This window comes from Oncorhynchus gorbuscha, unplaced genomic scaffold, assembly GCF_021184085.1.
Source record: "Oncorhynchus gorbuscha isolate QuinsamMale2020 ecotype Even-year unplaced genomic scaffold, OgorEven_v1.0 Un_scaffold_929, whole genome shotgun sequence".
Taxonomy (NCBI): domain Eukaryota; kingdom Metazoa; phylum Chordata; class Actinopteri; order Salmoniformes; family Salmonidae; genus Oncorhynchus; species Oncorhynchus gorbuscha.
This window is the reverse complement of record NW_025745884.1, coordinates 125,674-140,000: the sequence shown is the minus strand read 5'-3', so window position 1 is coordinate 140,000 and position 14,327 is coordinate 125,674. Positions and strand designations below refer to the sequence as shown.

The window sequence follows — 14,327 nt, the reverse complement described above, 5'->3', positions numbered from 1 at the left end:
CCTGATTCCCCACTATATTTAACCAGAGACCCTGATTCCCCACGTAGTGCACTATATTTAACCAGAGACCCTGATTCCCCACGTAGTGCACTATATTTAACCAGAGACCCTGATTCCCCACGTAGTGCACTATATTTAACCAGAGACCCTGATTCCCCACGTAGTGCACTATATTTAACCAGAGACCCTGATTCCCCACGTAGTGCACTATATTTAACCAGAGACCCTGATTCCCCACGTAGTGCACTATATTTAACCAGAGACCCTGATTCCCCACGTAGTGCACTATATTTAACCAGAGACCCTGATTCCCACGTAGTGCACTATATTTAACCAGAGACCCTGATTCCCCACGTAGTGCACTATATTTAACCAGAGGCCCTGATTCCCCACGTAGTGCACTATATTTAACCAGAGACCCTGATTCCCCACGTAGTGCACTATATTTAACCAGAGACCCTGATTCCCCACGTAGTGCACTATATTTAACCAGAGACCCTGATTCCCCACGTAGTGCACTATATTTAACCAGAGACCCTGATTCCCACGTAGTGCACTATATTTAACCAGAGACCCTGATTCCCACGTAGTGCACTATATTTAACCAGAGAACCTGATACCCCATGTAGTGCACTATATTTAACCAGAGACCCTGATTCCCCACTATATTTAACCAGAGACCTACTCACAACCCTCTTTATCCCTCCTGCCAACCCACTGCCACCCGCCTGCCACCCCAACAACACCCTCCTGTCTAATCCGCCTGCTCTGAAACACAGGCCTAAACCAGGACAGACAGGCTACTCTGAGAGACAGGCCGAAACCAGGACAGACAGGCTACTCTGAGAGACAGGCCTAAACCAGGACAGACAGACTACTCTGACAGACAGGCCTACGCCAGGACAGACAGGCTACTCTGAGAGACAGGCCGAAACCAGGACAGACAGGCTACTCTGAGAGACAGGCAGAAACCAGGACAGACAGACTACTCTGAGAGACAGGCAGAAACCAGGACAGACAGCCTACTCTGAGAGACAGGCCTAAACCAGGACAGACAGGCTACTCTGAGAGACAGGCCTAAACCAGGACAGACAGGCTACTCTGAGAGACAGGCCTAAACCAGGACAGACAGACTACTCTGTGAGACAGGCCTACGCCAGGACAGACAGGCTACTCTGTGAGACAGGCCTAAACCAGGACAGACAGACTACTCTGTGAGACAGGCCTACGCCAGGACAGACAGGCTACTCTGAGAGACAGGCCTAAACCAGGACAGACAGGCTACTCTGAGAGACAGGCAGAAACCAGGACAGACAGACTACTCTGTGAGACAGGCCTACGCCAGGACAGACAGGCTACTCTGTGAGACAGGCCTAAACCAGGACAGACAGACTACTCTGTGAGACAGGCCTACGCCAGGACAGACAGACTACTCTGTGAGACAGGCCTACGCCAGGACAGACAGGCTACTCTGAGAGACAGGCCTAAACCAGGACAGACAGGCTACTCTGAGAGACAGGCCTAAACCAGGACAGACAGACTACTCTGTGAGACAGGCCTACGCCAGGACAGACAGGCTACTCTGAGAGACAGGCCTAAACCAGGACAGACAGGCTACTCTGAGAGACAGGCCTAAACCAGGACAGACAGGCTACTCTGAGAGACAGGCCTAAACCAGGACAGACAGACTACTCTGAGAGACAGGCCTAAACCAGGACAGACAGACTACTCTGAGAGACAGGCCTAAACCAGGACAGACAGGCTACTCTGAGAGACAGGCCTAAACCAGGACAGACAGACTACTCTGAGAGACAGGCCTAAACCAGGACAGACAGACTACTCTGAGAGACAGGCCTAAACCAGGACAGACAGACTACTCTGAGAGACAGGCCTAAACCAGGACAGACAGACTACTCTGTGAGACAGGCCTAAACCAGGACAGACAGACTACTCTGAGAGACAGGCCTAAACCAGGACAGACAGACTACTCTGAGAGACAGGCCTAAACCAGGACAGACAGGCTACTCTGTGAGACAGGCCTACGCCAGGACAGACAGGCTACTCTGAGAGACAGGCCTAAACCAGGACAGACAGTCTACTCTGTGAGACAGGCCTACGCCAGGACAGACAGTCTACTCTGAGAGACAGGCCTAAACCAGGACAGACAGTCTACTCTGAGAGACCAGAAGTCCCCACAAGAATAGTAAACAAACAAGAATGTACCAACTGGGGACATTTTGTTCGTCCCCACAAGGTCAAATGCTATTTCTAGGGGGTTTAGGGTTAAGGTTAGAATTACATAAAGAGTTAGGATTAGGAGTGTGTGTGTGTGTGTGTGTGTGTGTGTGTGTGTGTGTGTGTGTGTGTGTGTGTGTGTGTGTGTGTGTGTGTGTGTGTGTGTGTGTGTGTGTGTGTGTGTGTGTGTGTGTGTGTGTGTGTGTGTGTGTGTGTGTGTGTGTGTGTGTGTGTGATTGTGCTCTCTCCCGTTGCAAGCCTTCTAAAACCTGGGTTTCTGATGCTATTATGTATTGGCCAATTAGAGTCTTTGATGCCACAGGCCACCACTTCGGAGCAGGAGCTGTTTCAAGGACAGCTGCATACAGAACCATTAGGAATCTATTCTATTCTACAGCTGAATACAGAACTATTAGGAATCTATTCTATTCTACAGCTGAATACAGAACAATTAGGAATCTATTCTATTCTACAGCTGAATACAGAACAATCAGGAATCTATTCTATTCTATTCTACAGCTGAATACAGAACCATTAGGAATCTATTCTACTCTACAGCTGCATACGGAACTATTAGGAATCTATTCTATTCTATTCTACAGCTGAATACAGAACTATTAGGAATCTATTCTATTCTATTCTACAGCTGAATACAGAACTATTAGGAATCTATTCTATTCTATTCTACAGCTGAATACAGAACTATTAGGAATCTATTCTATTCTATTCTACAGCTGAATACAGAACCATTAGGAATCTATTCTATTCTATTCTACAACTGAATACAGAACTATTAGGAATATATTCTATTCTATTCTACAGCTGCATACAGAACCATTAGGAATCTATTCTATTCTACAGCTGAATACAGAACTATTAGGAATCTATTATATTCTACAGCTGAATACAGAACAATTAGGAATCTATTCTATTCTACAGCTGAATACAGAACTATTAGGAATCTATTCTATTCTACAGCTGAATACAGAACTATTAGGAATCTATTCTATTCTACAGCTGAATACAGAACAATTAGGAATCTATTATATTCTACAGCTGAATACAGAACCATTGGGAATCTATTATATTCGATTCTATTCTACAGCTGCATTAGGAACTATTAGGAATCTATTCTATTCTATTGTATTCTACAGCTGCATACGGACATATTTCAGAGGCACTTAAATCCACAGCTAATATTCTAGTCGTCATTCTTTTCCAGTCCAGTGATAAAACAGAGGACAAAGTCAAAACAGCTTTAAATCACAGGGACAAATCCCAGACACGTGTTACATTTGGTACCTGATCTCATACCTAACCCCCTTCCTCAGCCTCTCCCACCCTCCCTCTCTCCTCCCTTCTCAGACGGTACAGGACACTACAGTATCTCTCTGTCGGGGTCCCTCCCTCTCTCCTCCCTTCTCAGACGGTACAGGACACTAAGGTATCTCTCAGTAGGTGTCCCTCTGTCCTCCCATCTCAGACGGTACAGGACACTAAGGTATCTCTCAGTAGGTGTCCCTCTCTCCTCCCTTCTCAGACGGTACAGGACACTACGGTATCTCTCAGTAGGTGTCCCTCTCTCCTCCCTTCTCAGACGGTACAGGACACTAAGGTATCTCTCAGTAGGTGTCCCACTCTCCTCCCTTCTCAGACGGTACAGGACACTACGGTATCTCTCTGTCGGGGTCCCTCCCTCTGTCCTCCCATCTCAGACGGTACAGGACACTACGGTATCTCTCTGTCAGGGTCCCTCCCTCTCAGACGGTACAGGACACTACAGTATTTCTCTGTCGGTGTCCCTCCCTCTCAGACGGTACAGGACACTACAGTATTTCTCTGTGGGTGTCCCTCTACAGGACACTACAGATTTCTCTGTGGGTGTCCCTCCCTCTCAGACGGTACAGGACACTACAGTATTTCTCTGTGGGTGTCCCTCCCTCTCAGACGGTACAGGACACTACAGTATTTCTCTGTGGGTGTCCCTCCCTCTCAGACGGTACAGGACACTACAGTATTTCTCTGTGGGTGTCCCTCCCTCTCAGACGGTACAGGACACTACAGTATTTCTCTGTGGGTGTCCCTCCCTCTCAGACGGTACAGGACACTACAGTATTTCTCTGTGGGTGTCCCTCCCTCTCAGACGGTACAGGACACTACAGTATTTCTCTGTCGGTGTCCCTCCCTCTCTCCTCCCATCTCAGACAGTACAGGACACTACAGTATCTCTCTGCCGGCGTCTCCTAGAGATAGGTAACATAGATATTCAGACAGTACAGGACACTACAGTATCTCTCTGCCGGCGTCTCCTAGAGATAGGTAACATAGATATTCAGACGGATGCAGTCGTCATGACAACGTCCGTGTCACACGTTAATTAAATTGGGGGGCACGTTAAACAACATGTATGGAACCGGCGAATGGCGTCACCCCAGTAACACATAGTGGTGTTCAAAGGAGCGCATTTACTCTCCTACCACACGACTCAAACAACACACACTTAGACAGGACACACGGCTAACAGAATGAACCAAACAGAATGAACCAAACAGAATGAACCAAACAGAATGAACCAAACAGAATGAACCAAACAGAATGAACCAAACAGAATGAACCAAACAGAATGAACCAAACAGAATGAACCAAACAGAATGAACCAAACATAATGAACTAAACAGAATGAACCAAACAGAATGAACCAAACAGAATGAACCAAACAGAATGAACCAAACAGAATGAACCAAACAGAATGAACCAAACAGAATGAACCAAACAGAATGAACCAAACAGAATGAACCAAACAGAATGAACCAAACAGAATGAACCAAACAGAATGAACCAAACAGAATGAACCAAACAGAATGAACCAAACAGAATGAACCCAACAGAATGAACCAAACAGAATGAACCAAACAGAATGAACCAAACAGAATGAACCAAACAGAATGAACCAAACAGAATGAACCAAACAGAATGAACCCAAACAGAATGAACCAAACAGAATGAACCAAACAGAATGAACCAAACAGAATGAACCCAACAGAATGAACCAAACAGAACCAAACAGAATGAACCAAACAGAATGAACCAAACAGAATGAACCAAACAGAATGAACCAAACAGAACAGAACCAAACAGAATGAACCAAACAGAATGAACCAAACAGAATGAACCAAACAGAACCAAACAGAATGAACCAAACAGAATGAACCAAACAGAATGAACCAAACAGAATGAACCAAACAGAATGAACCAAACAGAATGAACCAAACAGAACCAAACAGAACCAAACAGAATGAACCAAACAGAATGAACCAAACAGAATGAACCCAACAGAATGAACCAAACAGAATGAACCAAACAGAACCAAACAGAATGAACCAAACAGAACCAAAAAGAACCAAACAAACAGAATGAACCAAACAGAACCAAACAGAATGAACCAAACAGAATGAACCAAACAGAATGAACCAAGCCTCTAACTCGTGAGTGTGACTATGATTCTGTTCACCGAAACACATTTTCAGTCTGGTCGGCTAGAGAAAGGGAAATAACCGCATTTATGTGTGAAAACCGATTATCCCAAAATATCTTTAAATAAACATTTTCCTACCGAACACGGTACGACCTATAAACAGTAGCTCACTGCTAACACAGTAGCTGTAGAGTAATATAGCAGTGCATTATAATGCTTCTAGGATGAAACGGCAGACGCCATAAGAGGCACAGAAAGTGCTATTCTAAAACATGGCCTAATGGCAGATGAAACAGTGTGCGCATTCGGGAGGAGCAGGGGGCATAAACCCACATCGTCACAGTCCCAAATAGCAACCCTACTCCTCATGGGCCCTGGTCAAAAGCAGTGCACTGTAGAGGGAATAGGGTGCCATTTGGTATTCAGTTATCAAGAGTACTTGATGAGCATAAATCCACATCGTATCTCCACTGACTGAGGTTTGATCTGAAGACCTCCTAGTCTCGACTGACTGAGGTTTGATCTAAAGACCTCCTAGTCTCTACTGACTGAGGTTTGATCTGAAGACCTCCTAGTCTCTACTGACTGAGGTTTGATCTGAAGACCTTCTAGTCTCTACTGACTGAGGTTTGATCTGAAGACCTCCTAGTCTCTACTGACTGAGGTTTGATCTGAAGACCTCCTAGTCTCTACTGACTGAGTTTGATCTGAAGACCTCCTAGTCTCTACTGACTGAGATTTGATCTGAAGACCTCCTAGTCTCTACTGACTGAGGTTTGATCTGAAGACCTCCTATTCTCTACTGACTGAGGTTTGATCTGAAGACCTCCTAGTCTCTACTGACTGAGGTTTGATCTGAAGACCTCCTAGTCTCTACTGACTGAGGTTTGATCTAAAGACCTCCTAGTCTCTACTGACTGAGGTTTGATCTAAAGACCTCCTAGTCTCTACTGACTGAGGTTTGATCTGAAGACCTCCTAGTCTCTACTGACTGAGGTTTGATCTGAAGACCTCCTAGTCTCTACTGACTGAGGTTTGATCTGAAGACCTCCTAGTCTCTACTGACTGAGGTTTGATCTGAAGACCCCTAGTCTCTACTGACTGAGGTTTGATCTGAAGACCCCTTAGTCTCTACTGACTGACGTTTGATCTGAAGACCTCCTAGTCTCTACTGACTGAGGTTTGATCTGAAGACCTCCTAGTCTCTACTGACTGAGGTTTGATCTGAAGACCTCCTAGTCTCTACTGACTGAGGTTTGATCTGAAGACCTCCTTGTCTCTACTGACTGAGGTTTGATCTGAAGACCTCCTAGTCTCTACTGACTGAGGTTTGATCTGAAGACCTCCTAGTCTCTACTGACTGAGGTTTGATATGAAGACCTCCTAGTCTCTACTGATTGAGGTTTGATCTGGATCCCTCCTAGTCTCTACTGACAGAGGTTTGATCTGAAGACATCCTAGTCTACTGACTGAGGTTTGATCTAAAGACCTCCTAGTCTCTACTGACAGAGGTTTGATCCGAAGACCTCCTAGTCTCTACTGACTGAGGTTTGATCTGGATCCCTCCTAGTCTCTACTGACTGAGGTTTGATCTGGATCCCTCCTAGTCTCTATCTGTAGATGGATGTAAAGACAACGTTAGTGTTTTCCTAGAGGATTCTAGAAGATCTCTAACCCATTCCAGATATATTTATATACATATCCACTGTCTTTGACCCCAAGTCTCAAGAGCTAAACATGGATTCATAGCTTATTAACATAAGAGACTACGGCTGTGTTAAACACAAGAAGCCCAATTCTGATATGTTGCCTATATATTGGCAAAAGATTCTGATCTGATTGATCAAAAGACCAATTAGTGGCAAAAGATCAGAATTGGGGCGGCCTGTGTATGGTATTCCATGTATGCTGCTTACCCTGGTGCTGAAGGCTCCGAAGGGGCTGTCTGATTGGTTGTGGCTGTTCTGGGTGTCTCCATGAACCAGTGATATGTTGAAGCCATGGCCACACGAGCCAGGTGTGAGGTTGAGCTGTTCTGACCGGTAGATCCTGTGGGATCCACTGGAGGGATCAGTTGACGGCTCCAACACGTAGGATCTGTTTTCTAGTGAGATGAAGCCACTGGGAATACAAGAGTGGTATTGATGAATCGATCAATCGATCATCAATCAATGAAGTAGAAGAATGTTTCTTAAATGTCTGTCATGATGTTTTTTTTCTACAGAATGTTGGACAATGGATCTCTTATTTTTATTTTAACCTTTATTTGACTTGGCAAGTCAGTTAATTAAGAACAAATTCTTATTTTCAAAGACAGTGGGTTAACTGCCTGTTCAGGGACAGAATGACAGAGTTGTACCTTGTCAGCTCTGGGATTTGATCTTGCAACCCTTCAGGTTACTAGTCCAACGCTCTAACCACTAGGCTACGCTGACGCCCCAACTGAGGTGCTTTGTGGGTAACACTACTTTTACCTCGTCGATAAAGTCTCACTGTGGAAACAAATCAAGAGGCAGACATTTGGCTTAATAAGAAATATAGTAATATCCTCCACGGTGGTTTCTCATTCTCCGTCTGTCCGTGATGAGAGTCTCTTATTTCTCACCGTCAACTTTTCTCACACTAATAAAAACAGCCCTGGTGATTTACAGTGACGTCTTCGTCCACTGAAACTGGGCCAAAACTCTGAGTTTTTATCAACCTCTTGACAACACTAATAACCACATAAACTTAACATTAAAAACACTCCCAAAGCCAGACTATAGCTGCCAACTAAAAGCCCAAGAACAATTGGCCGTCGCGCCAGGCAGCATAGCACTCGTCAAACTAAGCCCTCTGCATCTGTCTATGCAGAAACAGGTTGTAGAGGGGCAGAAAAATGAGCGGCCTGTAAAACAGGGTCTTGCATCACAAACGGCACCCTATTCCCTATATAGTGCACTACTCTTAACAAGAACTCTATGGAGCTCTGGTTAAAAGTAGTGCACTACATAGGGAATTAGGGTACCAATTGGGAATGCACTCAAGGGCTTAACAATTACCCCTATCACTCCTTAGAGGAGGAAAACTGTTGGCACGTTTTGGGAATGACATTCCTGATGATGTCCAGAAAAATGAGCAGACTCGTTACTCCTACTTGACATGTGTGAACGCTGAATGGTTCTTTTTCCCGCTTTGCATGTCTTCACTGTGTTAAAGACTTGTATTACTCTGACTGTAGATCGTTGTCTTGGATCAATTAACACAGGGATACATTTACATTTACATTCATCACTGATACCCCGACTACACCGCTTGTGTCGCGTGCGCCAGCGTTACAAAAGAAATTTAGAAATCTATGTTATTCAATTATTGCACCCACACTGCTGGCGCGCGCCAACGAGCGTCTGCGTTGCCAAGGGCTAAAATAGAAGTCCTTTCTATTTCTGATGCAGATCACGCTGCAAGTCCTGCCTCTTCCATCTCCTCATTGGTTATTAAAAGCAGGTACCCACTTGCCATCTCCTCATTGGTTATACCCACGTGGGTGACTGAAAGACAAACTGTTTTGCCGGTTGTCGTGGTAATACTAAGAAAGTGTAGATGCCAATCACCATATAAGTTCAAAGATAAAAAAGCCTAGAAGGAGTAGAGATGACTAGAAACGATTCGGTTGACCGTTTTATGTGTTGATTATTTAGCGGAGTAGAGGACCTTGTGCATTTCAGGTAAGATAACAACTCAATGTTTAACGTTGTATCCCAGGACAAATTAGCTAGCAACAGCAAGGTAGCTAAATAAGACAAATTAGCTAGCAAGTGCAAGCTAGCTAAATAAGACAAATTAGCTAGCAAGTGAAAGCTAGCTAAATAAGACAAATTAGCTAGCAAGTGCAAGCTAGCTAAATTGCCATAACGTTAAATGTTTACTGTTTTTCGACCTGTCCCCAAATTAATGTAATTGGTTCAGAGTTTGTTTTGATATTTTAACCTGCGTGTCGTGATCTCGTCTCGGGGGACAAAATATATTTATGCATGATGGCGCACGATGGCGCACGCACGCAGCCGGTTTGGTTTTCGTGTAAGGTGTGTTTATATGGTAACTCTGTTAATCTTTAGTTTCAGAGAGAAACAGAGAAGAACACAGAGGCAGAGAGAAACAGAGAACAACAACATTGATGATGAGCCCGTTGCTTCAGGCTAATCTAACTGCTTGGCTAATCGGGCACTGGAGCGTTGAGGTTCATTAGACCATGGGGTAATGACATTACAATACATACAGGAGGCCCACTGACACACACACACACACACACACACACACACACACACACACACACACACACACACACACACACACACACACACACACACACACACACACACACACACACACACACACACACACACACACACACACACACACACTCACCTGAGACCTGAGCAGGTACTGAGGCTGACGTCAGAATAGATGTGTCCCTGCACCATTCCATGGTAATAGCAGTTCGTCTGAGAAGAGAGTTTAACATACTGTTAGGACAAGGCCAGACTGTCAGGGTAGATAGGAGGGGCAGGATGGTAGGACAGAGAGTTTAACATACTGTTAGGACAAGGCCAGACTGTCAGGGTAGGTAGGAGGGACAGGAAGGTAGGACAGAGAGTTTAACATACTGTTAGGGCAAGGCTGGGCTGTCAGGGTAGGTAGGAGGGGCAGGATGGTAGGACAGAGAGTTTAACATACTGTTAGGACAAGGCCAGACTGTCAGGGTAGGTAGGAGGGACAGGAAGGTAGCACAGATAGTTTAACATACTGTTAGGACAAGGCCAGACTGTCAGGGTAGGTAGGAGGCGCAGGAAGGTAGGACAGAGAGTTTAACATACTGTTAGGACAAGGCCAGACTGTCAGGGTAGGTAGGAGGGACAGGAAGGTAGGACAGAGAGTTTAACATACTGTTAGGACAAGGCCAGACTGTCAGGGTAGGTAGGAGGGGCAGGATGGTAGGACAGCGGAGGAAGTATCTGGTTTGGAGTGAAAATACAGCTTCTGTCTATGGTCCAGACCCAGGCCATCTATGGTCCAGACCCAGGCCATCTCCTGTGGTATCTATGGTCCAGGCCCAGGCCATCTCCTGTGGTACCTATGGTCCAGACCCAGGCCCTCTCCTGTGGTACCTATTGTCCAGACCCAGGCCATCGCCTGTGGTACCTATGGTCCAGACCCAGGCCCTCTCCTGTGGTACCTATTGTCCAGACCCAGGCCATCGCCTGTGGTACCTATGGTCCAGACCCAGGCCCTCTCCTGTGGTACCTATTGTCCAGACCCAGGCCATCGCCTGTGGTACCTATGGTCCAGACCCAGGCCCTCTCCTGTGGTACCTATTGTCCAGACCCAGGCCATCTATGGTCCAGACCCAGGCCATCTCCTGTGGTATCTATGGTCCAGACCCAGGCCCTCTCCTGTGGTACCTATTGTCCAGACCCAGGCCATCGCCTGTGGTACCTATGGTCCAGACCCAGGCCCTCTCCTGTGGTACCTATTGTCCAGACCCAGGCCATCTTCCATGAACATTTACAATAATTTTCCTGCACACAATTGTCCTTCCCTGTCATCCGTACTTCAGCCTGAAGTATTCTGACGTGATCATATCATGTAAATATTGGTCTTTAAGTGTTCCAGAAGACCAGACCAGTCCTCCTCAAAGCTTCTACACGCTAGGATGTTCCAGAAGACCAGAGTCCTGCTTCTACTCTACCTTCAGACAGACATCTTGAAAAGCTTCTACTCTGCTTTCTGTCTTCCATGAACATTTACAATAATTTTCCTGCACACAATTGTCCTTCCCTGTCATTTCAGCCTGAAGTATTCTGACGTGTATATCGACGTCTAAGTGTTTGACCAGTCCTCCTACACGCTAGTCCATACAGAGTCCTGAGACCATCTGGCTCAAAAGTACCCTATTCCCTATTTAGTGCACTAATTTTGACCAGTCCCTTATGAACCCTGGTCAAAAGTAGTGCACTAATTTTGACCAGTCCCTTATGAACCCTGGTCAAAAGTAGTGCACTAATTTTGACCAGTCCCTTATGAACCCTGGTCAAAAGTAGTGCACTAATTTTGACCAGTCCCTTATGAACCCTGGTCAAAAGTAGTGCACTCATTTAAAGTCCCAGAACCCTGGTCAAAAGTAGTGCACTAAATCCAGAATAGGGCTCCGGTTGGGACATAAACACACCCTCTCCAGGTGTATGTATAAGAAGAAGCGCCATTACATTAGATGAAGCTACAGCGTGTAGCAGAGGGAAGCAGGGTCAGATCTAGTACAGAACAGAACCCTGCATTAATACTATGACCTCATGTTCCATTGATGATGTCAGAACTGGGATGGATATCATGTGTTGGGGGGGGGTATGATTCTTTCTGCTTCCCAGTCTGGTCTTTACCATTCAGAGGTCAGAGATGGATGGTAATTTGACACCTGACCTGCTTTAAATTGAAACTACAGATGTAATTTGACACCTGACCGGCTTTAAATGGAAACTACCGATGTAATTTGACACCTGACCTGCTTTAAATGGAAACTACAGATGTAATTTGACACCTGACCTGCTTTAAATGGAAACTACAGATGTAATTTGACACCTGACCTGATTTAAATGGGAACTACAGATGTAATTTGACACCTGACCTGCTTTAAATGGAAACTACAGATGTAATTTGACACCTGACCTGCTTTAAATGGAAACTACAGATGTAATTTGACACCTGACCTGATTTAAATGGAAACTACAGATGTAATTTGACACCTGACCTGATTTAAATGAAAACTACAGATGTAATTTGACACCTGACCTGCTTTAAATGGAAACTACAGATGTAATTTGACACCTGACCTGATTTAAATGGAAACTACAGATGTAATTTGACACCTGACCTGGGACTTAAATGGGAAACTACAGATGTAATTTGACACCTGACCTGCTTTAAATGGAAACTACAGATGTAATTTGATCACCTGATCTTTTGGAAACTACAGATGTAATTTGAGGATTTTAAATGGAAAAAAAAATCAAACTTTAAATTACAGATGTAATTTGACAACGATTTAAATGGAAGTTTGTAATTTGACACCACTGATTTAAAAAAATGTCAGACTTATTTTTGACACCTGACAAACTTTAAATTGTAACATTTGACACCCCTGATTTAAATGGAAACTCAGATGTAATTATAATGACCTGACTTAAATGGGAATAGATTCAATTTCCTGACCTTATTTAAATGCTACAGATGATCTCTTCTGTTTATTTTCCTGCTGTAGAAAAAAATCAAACTTTTTACTGTATTCAACGTTTAAAAAATGGAAAAAATGTCAGACTTGATTTTTGCCCTAACATAAACTGTAACAACCCCTCAATAATGTCCATTAATTATAAACTGGGGAATTGGACTTTCCTGTTGCTGCAGGATTATTTTCCTGCTGTAGCAAATTAAGATACTAAAATGACTGGACACCTGTTGTACACCTCTGTGAATGTATCAAACTGGGGAGATTGGACTGCCCTGTTGAACACCTCTGTGAATGTTGTACACCTCTGTGAATGTATCAAACTGGGGAGATTGGACTTCCCTGTTGAACACCTCTGTGAATGTTGTACACCTCTGTGAATGTATCAAACTGGGGAGATTGGACTTCCCTTTTGAACACCTCTGTGAATGTTGTACACCTCTGTGAATGTTGTACACCTCTGTGAATGTTGTACACCTCTGTGAATGTTGTACACCTCTGTGAATGTTGTACACCTCTGTGAATGTTGTACACCTCTGTGAATGTACAAACTATCAAACCTGTATTTTGTTCATAATTACCATGTGTTTATTCTTACACTTTTTGTATGGATACAGTACGTTTTGAGCTCTTGTATTTTAACAATCTGTCATGAAGGACGAGGCTCTCCCTTCCTGTGTCTGGTACGTCCTCTGAGTGAGGAACAATGCCTGGAAAGTCTTCCATTACAGAGAGCTATAAAACAGACAAATGAAAGAGGAAGGACGGAGAAGTGAAGAGGCTATCACTCATCACTCCCTCCTCATCACTCCCTCCCTCCCTCATCCCTCCCTCCCTCCCTCATCCCTCCCTCCCTCAATCATCACTCCCTCCCTCCGTCTAATACCTTGCCTCTGACAGACGCTAAGCTGGCATAAAATACTGATACATGAAATGGGGGAATGAAAGGGCTCAGATTCCTCCCTCCCCCAAACTCCCTCCAGACAGGCCAATAAATTACCAATGGATCAGTCCGTCTGAGACTGATGGAAGACTGGAAGACTGGGCCAATCCAGTCTGAGTCCCACACTCCCATGAAGAGACCCAGTCACCAGGGGACTGTAGAACCCTCCAGTCTGACACTCCCATGAAGGGACCCAGTCACTAGGGGACTGTAGAACCCTCCGGTCTGAGTCCCACACTCCCATGAATGGACCCAGTCACCAGGGGACTGTAGAACCCTCCAGTATGACACTCCCATGAAGGGACCCAGTCACTAGGGGACTGTAGAACCCTCCAGTCTGAGTCCCACACTCCCATGAAGAGACCCAGTCACCAGGGGACTGTAGAACCCTCCAGTATGACACTCCCATGAAG

The 14,327-nt window shown here is 44.9% G+C and overlaps 1 pseudogene; it reads right to left on the bottom strand.

Annotated features, from left to right (window-relative positions):
* LOC124020830 overlaps positions 1-14,327 on the bottom strand; it is a 173,298-nt pseudogene that overhangs the window by 105,758 nt on the left and 53,213 nt on the right.